This window comes from Cajanus cajan, chromosome 10 (assembly GCF_000230855.2).
Source record: "Cajanus cajan strain Asha chromosome 10, NIPB_CcT2T_4, whole genome shotgun sequence".
Classification (NCBI taxonomy): domain Eukaryota; kingdom Viridiplantae; phylum Streptophyta; class Magnoliopsida; order Fabales; family Fabaceae; genus Cajanus; species Cajanus cajan.
The window spans coordinates 6,152,371-6,170,310 of record NC_138526.1 but is presented as its reverse complement, the minus strand read 5'-3'; the positions used below and the strand labels follow the sequence as shown (position 1 = coordinate 6,170,310).

At 38.2% G+C, this 17,940-nt stretch overlaps 1 non-coding gene across 1 annotated transcript; it reads left to right on the top strand.

The window, feature by feature from the left end:
* The first annotated feature begins 7,927 nt into the window (after positions 1–7,927).
* On the top strand, positions 7,928–8,034 carry LOC145952957 (small nucleolar RNA R71). The gene has a single exon (XR_014430462.1). It is a non-coding gene; the product is annotated as a small nucleolar RNA R71 (small nucleolar RNA).
* Positions 8,035–17,940: the final 9,906 nt, after the last annotated feature.

The following is a 17,940-nucleotide window of genomic DNA, read 5'->3' as shown; positions in this document are numbered from 1 at the left end:
ACTGTCTCCGAAACAAAATCCCCGTTCTAGGCTAACCTCATCTAATTTATAACCTAAAAGGGTAAAAAGGTAAAACTACCAAGATAAAAAATTACAAAGATAAAATAAAAATAAAACATAAAACTTAAAAAGCTGGGACGCGAAGTGAATCACGGCCGTGACTGAGAATCATGACCGTGATCTTCTCTGGAGCACATCTATGAAGGGTCAGTGGCGTTCACGGGTGTGATTGGGAGTCACGGCCGTGATTTTCTCTGGTGAATCACGGGCGTGATTTAGAATCACGGCCGTGATTTTCCCTGTAGCTCAGCATTTCCTCTTTAATTCTTAAATCTTGATCCTGCTCAGAGAAAACACAACACATACCAAGAAAAGCATAAAATAGGAAAATGATATAAAAATTTATTAAAAACATGAAAGATATGCATGATTATGCTATGAATTCTTGTGAATTAAAGTGCTAAAATACGAGTAAAATTCACAACATCAAATAACCCCAAACTTGAACTTTTGTTTGTCCTCAAACAATAATTAGCACTTTGAAAAAAAAAATTCATCAAGAATTAACTGAGCATTTAAAATCTTCACTCTTAGTCTCACAAGGTCCAATTAGAATCTTAATCTTTCATTACTAGCGCCAACTCTTAGTTTCTAAGAGTTTCATGATGTCAAATCTTGTAAAGCTCATTAGTCGAACGAAGATAATTTAACAGAAATAATTTTTCAATGCTTGTGACACAAATAGGGGTAATATTTTTATTTTTGTTTTTGTCTCACCTAAAACATTTCCCCAGTAGCCAATCAGTGTAGAGAGGATGATAATTTCAAGAACACGTAGCCTCAAAGGGGGGCTAGCTATTTTACTAAACAATTCCCCAGTAGCTAATTAGTTCCCTTAGTTTTCTAAGGTTAAGAATATTCTCCCTCTAACCTATGACCTCAAAGGGGTGCTAGGTGATTTTTTTTTTTTTTTTTTTTTTTTTTACCCCCCAAAAGCTTTTAAGCACGAATTAAAAAGAATTTATCTTCAAGAGACTATTTTTATAATTCTCGATCATTTCAAGCCTCAATACTAAGAGCCAAGTGCTAGCCACAAAACCAGCTAATTTTTCAACCTTTTGTTCTGAGACTTCAAGATTCAATTCATCACATTCAGTGTTTTCAAAGACGAACAATTTCATTAAAAATATTTACTTTTCAAACACAAATTCAAGCTGGGATTAACTGAATATGTATATATGCATGATTTTTTTTTTTATTTTTTATTTTTTATTTTTTTGCATGAATGAATGAAATGCGTACATCCTCCTAACCCCAAACTTAAAGATTTGCTTGTCCCGAAGCAAAGAGCTAATGAATGCATGATAGATTATTTTGACAAAATTATAAAATGCATGAATATGCAACCAACCCACAACAGAAAGGAATGCTTGTCCCTAAGCATCAGAGTAAAATAAGGAATAAGAAAGATCTCACTGTGGTGGAAAATCACCTGGATACCGTTGAATGTGCCATTGATACATTTGATCAACCATGTAATTATAATGCTGCTGGCGTTCATCCATTTGTTTCAGCCGGTTATCCATTGATTGAATAGCTGCTAGGATAGCAGCATTGTCCACCTCAGGTCCAGGATGTAGAGGGGGTTGTTCAGGAGCTGCTTCCTCATCTGCAGGAGCCGCTTCCTCAGCTGCTGGAGGTAGGTCCTCTAATGGCTCCAGTGGAAACTGCCGTGTAGCCCGGTTCTTCACGGTGTATGTTGGATTTGGTAACTGGTGGTGCACTCCCGACTGGGTTACTACAAAGTAGTATTTATCATCTTCATCTTTCGCAATGCAGTTCATAGAAGAGCAGGTAGCAAAATTAATAGTACGGCTTCCAGGGAGTGGTTCTAACTGGTCCAGCCAAGCGTGATAGCCAAGGTGTTTGGCTATAGTGGTAATGAGGCCGCCATTCACAATCGCACCGTGGCTGGTATTGGAAATACTCTGGAACTGTCGTGCCAAATGACTGCCAGAATCAATAGGCTCCTCTCTGTTTTCCATCATAGCCCATAAAAGTAAAAGGTCGCTCAAACGAACCTTTCCTTCAGAATCACCTCGGGCCAAAACAGTAGAGGCAATAAAGCGGTGCATAATACGGATGGCGGGATGGCGGAAAGCAGAGGAATTACATTTTCCAGCGACCCAATTACTTGTACCTGTCAAACTATACCAAAAAGAACCAGGGTTGAAAGAACTTGGGGTTCTCGTGCTCCCTCCAGTGGGAAATCCAAAAATATTATTGAACTGAGCCAGGGTTAATTCGTGTTCTTGGTTAAACATACGGAAAGAAATCAAACCTTCAGAACAATTTGGCCCAGATAATATTTCCGTGTGGAGAGAGCTCAAGAACTCAAGAACTAGTCGAGGATAAACAACATCATTATGCATGGTAGCAAAGGTTGTCCACCCAATGTTAGTTAACATGAAATTGATATCAGCACGTAAACCCAACTTACGAATAAATGGGAAGTCGAGATACCTGGTAGGATGGATAGTGCGGAAGCGTAATACCTCGTTCCGCTCACGCTGTTCATCGTTCCGATAGAACCTCGGAGGAAGGTGCAGAATTTCACTTGCTTCTTCCTCGTAACTGTGGGTATCGGAAGCGGTGGAGGACGAACCAACGGTACGGGTGCGCTTGGGAGCCATGGATGAACGGAAGGAGTGAATGTGGGAGGAAGAGGGAAGAAGAGGAAGAAGAAGTGAGAAGCTAGGGTTTGGGAGAGAAGAAAACAGAGAATGGGCAGAGTTCGTAAGTTTGAGAGAAGTGAGAATGTAAAAGGAGGGGGAAAAATATATAAGGGAAAGGGGAATTTCAAAAATCACGGGTTGTATCTGTTGAGCGTCAGCAGGGAATCACGGGCGTGATTGGAAATCACGGCCGTGATTCTCTTTGTGAGTTTTCAAAAATTCAAACAGAGGAGATCACGCCCGTGATTTAGAATCACGGTCGTGATTCTCTCTGGGGTTTTCCAAAAATTTTCCAGAGAAGATCACGCCCGTGATTTAGAATCACGGTCGTGATTCTCTCTGGAACTCTGAAATTTTATTTTATTATTTTATTATTATTATTATTTTTTTATTATTATTATTATTATTATTATTTTTTTTATGATGCTTGAGTAGGTTCCTGAAGAACCATAGAGTATAATTTTTCTAAGTGTTCCCCATGGAAATATAACTTCAATCTCTGTGCATTGACCTTGAATATGTCGCCTTTATCGTTTCTGATTTCTACAGCTCCATAGGGATATACTTTTTGAACTGTAAAAGGCCCTGACCATCTTGACTTCAATTTTCCAGGAAACAATCTGAGTCTGGAATTAAATAATAGCACCGAGTCCCCTTGCTTGAATTCTCTTCTATGTATATGCTTGTCATGCCACCTCTTTGTTCTTTCTTTGTAAATCTTAGCATTTTCATATGAGTCTAATCTGATTTCATCAAGCTCATTGAGTTCCAATTTCCTTTTTTCTCCAGCATCCTTTAGGTCATAGTTGAAGTATTTTATTGCCCACAAAGCCTTGTGTTCTAGCTCTACAGGAAGATGGCAAGATTTGCCATAAATCAGCCTAAATGGAGACATGCCAATAGGTGTTTTGTAAGCAGTCCTGTAGGCCCAAAGAGCTTCATCTAATCTTAAAGACCAGTCCTTTCTTGTTGTAGATACAGTCTTCTCAAGAATCTTTTTGATTTCTCTGTTGGATATTTCTACCTGTCCACTTGTTTGAGGGTGATAAGGTGTACCAACCTTGTGAGTGACTCCATACTTTTTTAAGAGAGATTCAAACTTTCTTTCAATAAAATGTGAGCCTCCATCACTGATCACAGCTCTTGGGACCCCAAATCTTGGAAATATAATTCTTTTGAAGAGTTTAATGACAGTATTTGAATCACTCGTTTGAGCGGGAATCGCTTCTACCCACTTGGACACATAATCAACTGCAACTAATATGAACTTGTAACCTTTAGAACTTGGGAATGGTCCCATGTAATCTACTCCCCATACATAAAAAATTTCTACTTCTAAAATCCCATTTAATGGCATTTCATGTTTCCTGGATATATTCCCTGATCTTTGGCATTGGTCACAAGAATTTACCATCTTCCAAGTATCCTTAAATAAGTTTGGCCAGTAAAAACCAAATTGTAGAATTTTAGCTGCAGTTTTTGACGTACTAGCATGCCCTCCATATGCGGAAGAATGACATGAGTGAATGATGTGAGGAGCTGCTTCTTCTGAGATACACCTTCTGTAGATACCATCTCTACACCTCTTATATAGGTAAGGTTCATCCCAAATAAAGTTGTTAAGGTCACTAAAGAATTTCTTCTTTTGTTGATAATTAAAGTCTTCAGGAAGGACTCCACATGCTAAGTAATTCACATAATCTGCATACCAGGGACTGTTTTTCACAAAAACTGCTAAAAGCTTTTCGTCTGGGAAGCTGTCATTAATAGGGAGTTCCTCCTTTGTTGCTTGGTCTTGTGGAAGTCGAGAGAGATGATCAGCTACTACATTTTCTACTCCCTTTCTGTCCACAATCTCTAAATCAAATTCTTGTAAAAGGAGAATCCATCTGAGGAGCCTAGGTTTAGCATCCTTTTTATTAAAAAGATACTTTAGGGCAGAGTGATCTGTGTAAACAATAACCTTAGACCCCACAAGATAAGATCTGAACTTTTCAAAAGCATAAACGACTGCTAACAATTCTTTTTCTGTTGTTGCATAATTGGCTTGGGCTTCATCAAGAGTCTTGCTGGCATAGTATATAGCATGAACCTTCTTGTCCTTTCTTTGTCCCAATACAGCTCCTATAGCATAGTCACTTGCATCACACATGATTTCAAAAGGAAGGCTCCAGTCAGGAGTTTGCAGAATAGGAGCTGTAGTGAGAGCTTCTTTCAACCTGTAGAATGCATTCTTACAAGAAACATCAAAGTTAAAAGGTACCTCTTTCACAAGTAGATTAGATAATGGTTTAGAGATTTTTGAAAAATCTTTAATAAACCTTCGGTAGAAACCGGCATGCCCTAAGAAACTTCTAACACCTTTAACATCAATTGGAAGAGGCAATTTATCAATTACTTCTATTTTTGCTCTATCTACCTCAATTCCTCTCCCAGATATTAGGTGTCCTAAGACAATTCCTTCTTGTACCATAAAATGACATTTTTCCCAATTTAAGACTAAATTCACTTCAGAGCAACGCTGCAATACTTTAGTTAGATTTAATAGACAGTCATCAAAGGAAATACCATAAACTGAAAAGTCATCCATGAAAACTTCCATCTCTTTTTCTAATAAATCACTAAAGATTGCAGTCATACATCTTTGAAAGGTAGCAGGTGCATTACATAGGCCAAAAGGCATTCTCCTATAAGCAAAAGTACCATAGGGACATGTAAAAGTAGTTTTCTCTTGGTCTAATGGATGAATAGGGATTTGATGAAAACCGGAGTATCCGTCCAAATAACAAAAGTATGAATGCATTGCTAACCTTTCAAGCATTTGATCAATAAAAGGTAAGGGAAAGTGATCCTTTCTAGTGGCATTATTTAATTTTCTATAATCAACACACATACGCCACCCAGTCACAGTTCTTGTGGGAATTAATTCATTATTATCATTTTTAACTACTGTCATCCCACCTTTCTTAGGAACCACATGAACTGGACTTACCCAAGGACTATCAGATATAGCATAAATTACCTTAGCATCCAATAATTTCAAAATTTCTTTCTTTACCTCTTCTTTCATCTTGGGATTTAGTCTTCTTTGAGCTTCAATAGAAGGTTTGGATCCTTCCTCCAAGAAGATGCGATGCATACAAAATGAAGAACTAATTCCCTTTATATCAGCCATAGTATATCCAATAACTTTTCTAAATTTTCTCAACTCATTGAGAAGTTTTTCAGTTTCTTTTTCATTTAAAGCTGAATTTACTATGACTGGATAAGTGGAATTAGCCCCCAAAAACTCATACCTTAAAGATGAAGGAAGTGGTTTAAGTTCTAAATTTGGAGAGTTTTCTTCTTGCCAATCTGTTGAAGACTCAAGAAGACTTTCTACTAGAGGATCTTTTTCTTTACACGGGGGACTTGAATCGATCAAGCAAGCATAATTAGGTTGAATCCCCTCAAGATCTATGTGCTTTCCTCCAACTAGAAAATTCTCCAAGGGATCCCTCAAAATAGATCTCATGACTTCTTCCTCCATGTCTTTAGGCAATATATCAACCCTGCAGCAAATATTTTCAAGAGAAGGTTGTCTAACAGATTTAGCAATATTAAATTCCATTGTTTCATCATTAATGGATAAGGACAATTTTCCATGTTTGACATCTACTATCACGCCTGCTGTAGCCAAAAATGGTCTACCTAGTATGATTGGTATTTGTTTGTCCTTTTCCATTTCTAAAACAACAAAATCTCCCGGAATTAAAAATTTACCTATCTTAACTGGAACATCTTCTAAAATTCCTATGGGATATTTTATAGATCTATCTGCTAACTGGATTGACATTGCTGTAGGCTTTAATTCTCCCATATCTAATTTCTTGCAAATTGATAAAGGCATTAAACTGATACTTGCCCCAAGGTCACATAAGGCTTTTTCAAACCTTAGATTTCCAATGAGACAAAGTATAGAGAAACTACCAGGATCCTTAAGTTTTTTGGGCAAATTATGATGGATCAATGTAACAGTCTCTCTATCATCCAATTTCCTTCGGTTAGCTAAAAGATCCTTAAGAAATTTAGCATATGTAGGCATCTGTTGTAGAGCTTCTACAAATGGAATGTTTACATACACTTGTTTGATCATATTTAAAAAATTTTCAAATTGTCTATCAAGTTTAGTCCTTGCTAACCTTTGAGGAAAAGGAATTGGAGGGTGATAAACAGTTTGAGGCTTTGATGAAGATACTTTTTCTTTTTCTAATCTCTCTTTTTCAGGTTTTTCAACCATAGGAGAAGCGTCTTCATCAATCTCAATATTATCATTTTGATTAGACACAGGTCTGTCTAATTTCTTCCCACTCCTTAAAGTAACAGCATTAACATTTTCAGCTGGGTTTGCAACTGTTTTACCTGGGAACTTACCTGGAGAATTGTTTGAACTAGGCATCAACTGTGCAATTTGATTTTCCAGCATCTTGTTGTGGAGAGTAATATTCTCAACCTTGACAGCAAGGTTTTGAATAGAATTTGCCATTGAATCATTGGTCTGTTTTTGATTAGTGACAAAATTCTCCATAAGGTTTTCTAATCTTGAAACACTTTGTTGAATTGAGGGTGTCTGTACTGGATTTCCTTCCCCATTAATGAAGTGATTGGACGGACGGAAATTAGGTTGCTGATTGCTAGTTCCTTGAACTGGGTTATTCTTCCAAGAAAAGTTAGGATGATTCTTCCAACCAGGGTTGTATGTGTTGGAATATGGATTACTCTTCTCTCTTCGAGGAGTGTCATAGAAATTATGAGAAGCTGCCACCTGTTCAGTAGTATCTTCTTTTTCTCCAGTAAAAATTGAGGTACAATCTACTGCAGTGTGCCCTTGTTCCCTACAAAGGTCACATACTTGATTTGTAGCCACTGAATTAACCTTAGCTTTTTCCATCTTGTCTAATCTTTGATTAAGAGTATCAAATTTTGCTAAGAGTAACTCAATATTGTTCACTTCATATCGCCCCGGAGTTCCTTTCCTTGCTGTGACTTCTCTTTCACTGTATTGGCTGTGATTTGAGGCTACATTTTCCAAAATAATCATGCAGTCATTAATAGGTTTCCCCATGAAAGATCCTCCAGCTGCTGAGTCTAATATCATGGTGCTTTGTTGGTCCAATCCTTCAAAGAAAAATTGGATGGTAAGCCAACGGTTGAAGCCATGTTGTGGGCATGCTTGAAGATATCCTTTGAACCGCTCCCATGCTTCATAAATAGTCTCTCCAGTGCCTTGTTGGAAATTAGTGATTTTCTTCCTCAATTCTTTAGTTTTAGAAGGAGGAAAGAATTTCTCTAGAAAAGCTCTTTCACATAATTCCCAAGTTGCTATCTTTTCTCTAGGCACTGTTCTTAGCCACACCTTTGCCTTATCTCTCAAGGTGAGTGAGAATAAGCGGAGTCGCATTCCATCAGAAACTTCATCATCAAATTGCTGGGTCTCACAGATTTCCAAGAACCCCTCTAAGTGGTCATTAGGATCTTCTGATGGTAGTCCTCCAAAGGTGTTCTGTTTGAGCATATTCACCAGAGAAGCTGGTACAGTAGCTCCAGTTTGCATCTCCCCTCCAGGTATCCCACGAGCTACGGGTGCAGAGTAATCCCGAAGCGGTAAATTATCTCGTTGTGCAGCCATGTCAAATTCTCTAGAAAGGTTTCTTTTCCTTCTCAGGAGAGTTCTTTCAATCTCAGGATCAAGTGGTGTTGGTTTCCCAAGACGTAGAGATCTCTTTTGCATTAACCCTAAGGCACTGCAAAAAAAAAAAAAGAAAGTGACCCGTGAAATCTGAATTGGAGAAGTAAACACTAAAAAAAAAAAATTATTTATTTATTAAATTTTTTTTTTTTTATTTTAAAAATTCGAATTAAAATAATTGTAATTTAAATCAAGAGACGTAGTCCCCGGCAACGGCGCCAAAAACTTGATGTATGGAAAACCGCAAGTGTACGGTTGTCGTCAAGTAATAAATATCGAATCACAGGGACTACGTGTTTGACCTAGAATTACTAGTATTTTAATTTGAATTTTAAAACAGATGGAATTTTTGTTTTGAGATGATAAGATCAGATTCGATGGTAAAAGAGATAGTAATGCAATTAATGAATAAGATAAAACTTTAAGATAAGATAAGGAGATTTCCGGGAATCTAGGGTTCGCACAAAGAGTTCCAACATTATTGAATTATTATTTTCATTAATTAATTCTATTCCATCTTGAAGGTAGTCTTAACCTAATTTAATCCTTGCACCTTCTCAGGCTACGAGGACGTGTTTAATTAAAATTAATCTCTACTCTCGTGGTAATTACGTTCAATTAAACCCATTAAGATCTTTGTTAATCTATTGCTCCTCGAAAGCTTAAATCAACTCTCGTGATTTAACACTCAAGTCTGTTCCTTTAGGTTCCGATAATTAGGTTCTCCTCTCAGTTCATCCCTAATTATCTATGATTATGAAAATTAAGATTAATTGTTTATCATAATTATAATCAAGTTCTCCTCTCAGTTCATCCTTAATTAATGTTATTATGAAAACAATAATATTAAAGTTCATATATAAAATATAAAAGAACAGATCAAGAATTGGAATAAAATTAAGAAACTGAATAATGCATTAATAAAGAGGTTCTCAGAGGCTAAGCCCTGATCCCAGAAAAAGGGAAACTACTCACAGGAGTTCATAGTAGTTCTCCAAAAAAAAAAGAATAAAAGAAAAGCAAACCTTAGAGTCGATGGCACAGGCGCCCAACCTTCTCCAAGTGTCAAAAACTAAAAAAAACTGTCTCCGAAACAAAATCCCCGTTCTAGGCTAACCTCATCTAATTTATAACCTAAAAGGGTAAAAAGGTAAAACTACCAAGATAAAAAATTACAAAGATAAAATAAAAATAAAACATAAAACTTAAAAAGCTGGGACGCGAAGTGAATCACGGCCGTGACTGAGAATCACGACCGTGATCTTCTCTGGAGCACATCTATGAAGGGTCAGTGGCGTTCACGAGTGTGATTGGGAGTCACGGCCGTGATTTTCTCTGGTGAATCACGGGCGTGATTTAGAATCACGGCCGTGATTTTCCCTGTAGCTCAGCATTTCCTCTTTAATTCTTAAATCTTGATCCTGCTCAGAGAAAACACAACACATACCAAGAAAAGCATAAAATAGGAAAATGATATAAAAATTTATTAAAAACATGAAAGATATGCATGATTATGCTATGAATTCTTGTGAATTAAAGTGCTAAAATACGAGTAAAATTCACAACATCATAAATACACAAGCACCCACCAACTGGTCCATAAGATCATCTATCCTAGGCAATGGATATTTATTCTTAATGATCAGCTTGTTCAACTGGCAATAATCTACACACAATCTCATACTACCATCCTTCTTCTTAACTAATAGTACGGGTGCTCCCCAAGGTGATACACTAGGCCTCACAAACCCCTTCTCCAACAAGTCTTCTATTTGTTTCTTAAGCTCCACTAACTCTACGGGTGACATCCTATAAGGTGCAATAGAAATAGGTCATGTACTTGGTACTAAGTCTATGGAAAATTCTACTTCTCTTCTAGGTGGTAAGCTAGTCATATCATCAGAGAAGACATCCGAAAAGTCACACACAACAGGCAGTTCATTCACCAAAACATTACTCTCAGAATTCAAAGAAGCTAACAACATGTACACTTGGGCATCCTCTTGTAAAGACACCTTAACTTGGTTGGCAGTCAAATAATCCTTACTCACTTTTTCAACAGGCTCACCAAAGACAATAGATTTATCAACACTATTCAAAAGGACATGATTGGAAGATAACCAGTCCATACCCAGAATAACATCTAGCTGACTTAGAGGCAAACAAATTAAGTCAACCATGAAATCTCTACCCTCAATAATCAAAGGACAATTTAAACAGACCTCAGAAGTAGACACTGAACCACTAGTTGGTGTCTCTACTATTAACTCAAAAGACAAGGAAGAAATAGGAAATTTTAATTTGGACACACACGCATGTGATATAAAAGAGTGAGTAACACCAGAGTCATATAAAACAATTAGAGGAGTTCCATTAATGAAACACATACCCTGGATTAAGTCTTTGGATTGTGAAGCTTCAGCACCACTCAAGGCAAACACCCTTCCTGTCGCTCGAGGTTTGCTAGCACTCCCTCCAACCTCTGTTGTCTTGTTCTTGGGGCAATCACGAGCTCTGTGTCCCTTCTCTTGACATTTGAAGCACGTTATTTCTCTAGGCAACGGACATTCATATGCCCTATTGATGTGCTTCCACTTGGATGCACATAGGAAGAACTTTAAGTCTCCACGGATCCTTGGAAGAGGCGTCAAGGATTGGAGCTCCAAAGAGACTCAAGGTGGCCGAAGCTTGCTTCTAGCTAAGTTCCACGGAAGAAAAGGGTGTCCTAGCTCTACAAAGAGAAGCACTCAAGGAGGGTAGAGTAGGAAACCAAAATGACTTTCGGAGGGAGAGGTTTCAAGTGAAGAAATCTCATTCAATTAATTCCAAAAGTGCTACAAGACTCGGCCATAGGAAGATTTATAGGTGAAATTAGGTTAAGGGTTTAAGTTGGGTTCACCTAGAGTTAAGTAAAACCATGGTATGGTTAACTTAACTCTAGGCGCCAAAATTTGAATTCTAAAATTCAAATTTTGGTGCCAACCGGCCACCCCCTCCATGTGCTCTCATTTGGCATGTAATTAGGAGGCCATTTGAGTTGCATTTCGGATCACACCATGTGCATGTGTTGCACATGGCCGAAATGCACACCAAATGTGCTTCTAATTACATGCTAATGAAAATACACATGCAACCTTAATTAACCCTAAATTCCAAATGACCTCTACATGTAATTCCTACACTACAAAAGGCCGAAAATACAAGGCCCAAAAGAAAATACAAGGCACCAAGGCCCAACCCTATACTAACCCTAATCTAATAGGCTTGAGCTAAAACCCAACAAAATAAAGTGATGGGCCTTTCTTGGGCTTGGGCCCACTCTTCATACATCCTTCTTGCCATTGCTCTAGTAGTTGGGCCCTTAGCCCATGGGCCTCCTCCATCATCCCCTCCCTCTTGAAGAGGATTTGTCCTCAAATCCAAAGTGTCCTCCTCTTGTGTAGCTAGTCCTGTAAACAAAGAGAGATCAGAAACATTGAAACTAGAACTAACACCATACTCAGAAGGGAGATCTAGAACATAGGCATTGTTATTGATTTTCCTAAGGATTTGGAAGGGTCCATCTCCTCTAGGACTAAGCTTTGACTTTCTTTTGGAAGGAAACCTATCCTTCCTAAGGTGTAGCCAAACCCAGTCACCTTCCTTGAAGATAACTTCCTTCCTACCCTTATTATTGTATTTTTGGTATTTTTCTGTTTGGGATTGAATATGATCTCTAACCCTCTCATGTAATTTCCTAACAAACTCAGCCCTTGAAGTACCTTCTTTATGAATGAAAGAAGTCACATCAGGGAGAGGTAATAAATCCAAAGGGGTAAGAGGATTAAAGCCATAAACAATCTCAAAAGGAGACATGTTAGTGGTCTTGTGAACCACTCTATTATAGGCAAACTCCACATGAGGGAGATAGTCATCCCATGACTTTTTATTGCCTTTGAGGATTGCCCGCAACATAGTCCCGAGAGACCTATTGACTACCTCAGTCTGTCCATCAGTTTGAGGATGACATGTGGTAGAAAATAGAAGTTTAGTTCCAAGCCTTGCCCAAAGAGTTTTCCAAAAATGGCTTAAGAACTTAACATCTCTATCAGAGACTATAGTTTTAGGTAACCCATGTAGTCTCACAATCTCCTGAAAGAATAACTTAGCAATGTTACTTGCATCATCCACTTTGTGGCATGGAATAAAGTGTGCCATTTTGCTAAAACGGTCCACAACCACAAATATGGAATCCTTTCCTCTTTGGGTTCGAGGCAAACCAAGGATAAAATCCATGGAAATGTCTACCCAAGGAGAAGAGGATATAGGCAAGGGTGTATATAGCCCATGAGGTTTAGTGGTAGACTTTGCTTGTAAGGAAGCAATGCAACTACTACAAAACCTTTGGACATCTCTCTTCATATGAGGCCAAAAGAATTTCTCTCTCAAAAGTGAAAGAGTCTTGTCAATTCCAAAATGCCCCATGAGCCCACCCTCATGGCTCTCCCTAACCAAAAGTTTTCTAATAGATCCTTGGGGAATACAAAGTTTGTTTTCTTTAAAAAGAAACCCCTTAGAAATATAGTAACCTTGGTAAGGTTTTTGAATACATAAAGAATAAAAGTTAGCAAAATCAAGGTCTTTCTCATACAACTCCTTGATGTCATCAAACCCTAGTATTTGAGAACCTAGGGTATTTAACAAAACATGTCTTCTTGACAGAGCATCAGCCACTACATTGGTAGAGCCCTTCTTATATTTGATGACATAAGGAAATTGCTCAAGGTACTCAACCCATTTTGCATGCCTTTTATTTAATTTATGTTGTCCCTTCAAATATTTAAGTGATTCATGATCACTATGGATGACAAATTCCTTGGTCACAAGATAATGTTCCCAAGTTTGAAGGGCACGAACTAAAGCATATAACTCTTTGTCATAGGTAGGGTAGTTCAAGGCAGCCCCATGAAGTTTTTCACTGAAATAAGCAATGGGGTGGCCACCTTGTAACAACACAGCTCCTATGCCAAGTCCTGAAGCATCACACTCTAGCTCAAAGGTTTTTGAAAAATCAGGCAGAGCTAGAACAGGTGCTTGAGTAAGTTTATGCTTTAAATCTTGAAAAGCTAAGTTATGTTTTTCCTTCCATTCAAAGACCACATCCTTCTTCACCAACTCATTGAGAGGTGAAGCTAATGTAGAGAAGTTAGGAACAAATCTCCTATAAAAACTTGCCAATCCATGGAAGCTCCTAACTTCACTTACATTAGTAGGAATAGGCCATTCTTGGATGGCTTTGATTTTCTCGGGGTCCACATGAACCCCATTTTTACTCACCACAAAACCTAGAAAGATAACATTATCTACACAAAAAGTGCACTTGTCTACATTGGCAAACAAGTGATTGTCTCTAAGAACAAGAAAAACTTGTCTTAGGTGATCCACATGATCACTTAGACTTTGGCTATAGATTAGAATATCATCAAAATAAACAACTACAAACCTACCAATGCAATCCCTAAGGGCATGATTCATCAACCTCATGAATGTGCTAGGTGCATTAGTAAGCCCAAAAGGCATTACCAACCATTCATATAGTCCAAACTTAGTCTTAAAAGCGGTTTTCCACTCATCACCTTCCTTGATTCTAATTTGGTGATATCCACTCTTAAGATCTACCTTGGAAAATATGGATGACCCATGCAATTCATCAAGCATGTCATCAAGCCTAGGAATTGGGTGCCTATATTTTATGGTGATGTTGTTGATGGCTCGACAGTCACAACACATCCTCCATTTTCCATCTTTTTTTGGCACCAAGATGACTGGTACAGCACAAGGGCTTAGACTCTTTTGAATCCAACCCTTCTCCAACAACTCTTGTACTTGCTTCTCTATCTCTTTGGTCTCTTGTGGATTAGTCCTATAAGCTGGTCTATTTGGAAGACTAGCCCCAGGCACAAGATCTATTTGATGCTCTATTCCCCTAAAAGGTGGGAGTCCCATTGGACCTTCCTTGGGAAATATATCATCAAATTCATTTAAAAGATTTTTCACCTCAAGAGGTAGAGAAGTTTCCAAAGAAGATGTGGCAGTGCAAGTTAATGTTCCTCTACACATGAGGATATGAGAAGATGGTTCAATAAAGAGAGAAGTTTTGTGCAAAGGTTTTGTTTGAAAACTCTCTTCTTGAACTATCTCTAGAGAGGGAACATTAATCTCTCTAGAATCCTTTTTTTCATCAATTTTTAGAAGTTTTTTTTTTTTCAACCTTTTTTTGTTTTCCTTTTTCTTGCTCACGTTTGGCCTTCATTTGTACTTGATCTTCTATCACTTGTGAAGGTGACAAAGGATGAAGCACAAACTTTTTACCCTTATGAGTGAAAGTTATTTTATTAGTTAGGCCATCATGATGAGTTTGTTTATCAAATTGCCATGGCCTACCCAATAAAATATGACAAGCCTCCATAGGAACTACATCACATTTAACTTTATCTTGATAGCTCCCTATAGAAAACTCTACTTCCACTTGTTGGTTGACCACCATATCCCCATCATCATTAAGCCAATGAAGTTGATAAGGTTTTGGGTGGGGTATGGTAGTCAAACCCAACTTTTCAACCATCCTAGTGCTACAACAATTGCACCAAGACCCACTATCCACTATGAGAGAACAAGCTTTGTTTGCAATGTTACATCTTGTATGAAAAATGTTCTCTCTTTGGGATTGTGTATCACTAGGTTGGTTATTGAGGACCCTTCTCATCATAAGAAGTTCCCCATTATAAGGATAAGTGACTTCACATGATTCTCCTTCACTTGCTTCTTCTTCATCTTCACTTGAAGATGAAGAAGTAGGAGCTTCATCTTGGCTACTATAAATGTCTTGGCCCCTTAAAATCATAACTTTCTTAGTAGGGCATTGAGAAGCAATGTGGCCTCTCCCAAGACACTTAAAGCACTTAATGTCACTAGTCTTAGTGCTAGTGTGTGAAGTGTTTGTTTTTTTCTCTTTTTCCTTTTCTTTACCCTTGTCTAGGCCTTTAGAGGAAAAAGTGTTTTTCTCAAAATCATTTTTCTTGCCCTCCCTCTTGTAGTCAACTTTAGAATAAGATGATGAGTATGAGCTTTTAAAACCTTTTCTCAAATTTTGTTGTTCAACCTTGATGCAAAGTTGAACCAAATCATTCAAATCCCTATAAGGTAGAAGCTCTACTTTATCTCTTATTTCAAAAGTCAAACCACTTAAAAACCTAGCAATGGTAATGTTTTCCTCCTCCCTAATTCCAGCCCTCATTAAGTATAACTCCATCGTTTGCCTATATTCTTCCACAGTCATATTTTTTTGATGGAGTCTTTGGAGCTTATTGATAAGCTCCCTAGTATAGTAAGAGGGTATATGCCTCCTCCTCAAGGCACTCCTTTGTAGACCCCTAAAATTGCCCGGGTCGGAAATAAAGCTTGAAGACTCTCGAAGACTGAAGGAAGATCAGCCAGAAGGACTCCTGGAAGGCCCTAGGAGGGTTCTCTGTAGGTCTAGAGGTCTTAAAATAGCTCAAAATAAGAAAGTGGAGGGAATGAAGCCCAATACGGCCGTACTGAACTTAATACGGCCGTATTGAAGCTTCAATACGGCCGCAGTGAACTCAATACGGCCGTATTGAAGTTTCTGAAACTTCAATACGGCCGTACTGAAATCAATACGGCCGTATTGAAGCTTCAATACAGCCGCAGTGAACTCAATACGGCCGTATTGAAATTTCTGAATTTCAATACGGCCGTATTGAACTCAATACGGCCGTATTGAAGTTCAAAAATTTCAATACGGCCGTATTGGCTCCAGGGCCCGTACTGGGCCTGTTCCCTATAAATATGACGTCAATTGGACGTCATTTCACACTTTGGAACATAGTTTCAACCCTCTCCTTGAGTATTCTGGGGTTTTTGAGCAGTGTTCTGCCCTAGAAATCACTCGGAGAGTTGATCCGACGAAGTTATTGAGCCCCGAGCCATTTTGCTTGAGGATCGAACCTAGAGCGAGGGAACGTCAAAAAGCTTCCCAGTTTTACGAAATATATAAAAGCACGCTTCAAAGGTTTCTTCTTAAATCCTTCCTTTTACTGCTTTCTGTGTGCATATTTAAACTGTCATCATGTAGATAGTTAATTTATAATTGCTTAGAATAAATAGGGGTAATTTAGTAATTTTACGCTATTATTTTAGAAATAATCTGTCATAGGGAACCCGAAAGGGGCGCTGTGGGGTGCTAACACCTTCCCCACGCGTAACCGACTCCCTTACCCGACTCTGGTTGTAATGGCCGAAGTCGATTTTTGAATCGATTGCCTTATCCCTTTTTCCAATGTTTTGAGTAAAACATTGGTGGCGACTCCAAAGAACCCTCCTTTTGCGAAAACCACTAATCCATGGAGGGTCCCGCTTGGGATTAATATGGATTGGTGAACCATTTTAATAAAATTGCTCGTTTGACGAGGTCTCAGTTTGAGAATAAGTCATTCTAGCAATCCATACTTTAAACAAATAAACGAGTCCAACCATCATTCGCGAATGCCGAAAGCCCGTTTCGGGCCGGTGGCGACAGATGGCGACTCCACTGGGGAAGCTTCGAGAGTCAGTCCCATTTAGTGACAGATTATTTTTAACAAATAATAGTTAAAATTACTTTATTACCCCTCACTTGTATGTTTATCTATTTGGCTTTAATAACTGTTGTATTTTTAAATTTACGCAATTGTTTGAAATACAAACTGTACACGAACCTTTGCACACAACAGTTCCCTCTATACCCGGGGGCATGAGTGATTAACCATAGGGAGTGGATGTTAGTACGGCCGGTTGTCGAATGGGTCTATAGGTGCCCGTAGACCGTTGTCGGAAAACATCACTCAAGGTGATAACCATGAACTTGAGTCCGACGGTGCGTTGGAGCTTTCCATCGACCTACGATGAGAGGAATTGGGTCCCTATAATGGGGGCACCTTGGGGGCCTCAGACCGGTGAGAACAGTTAGATCCACCTTGAATATGCACTTTTCTGCAGGATACCCCTACCTCGTGATTCGCTCGTGACTGTTCGTGGATGAGTGAATTGTTTGTGCATTGTTTATGTGAAATTGTTTGAGCATACATTGCATTTCTTTAAACATACAACATTCCTATTCTTTTAAAAATAAGAATAAATAGGAATAAGAATCTTCCATTATACGGTGTTAACATCTACCTTCATCACATTCATATAGGTAGTTTCCCTTTTCACCCAAAAATACAAAAAAATATAATAAATAAAAATACCTAAAAAAGAAAAAAGGGTTATTTATCCAAACCAAGCAACATCATGCATCATCTTAGGAACATCCTAAAAACATGATAATGCTTAGTTGAATAAACACTATGCATGCATATTCAACCTCATCATCTCATATCATGCATATAGATCATGGAGAGATCTAGGAGTCATTCATACATCTCTCCTAGTAAT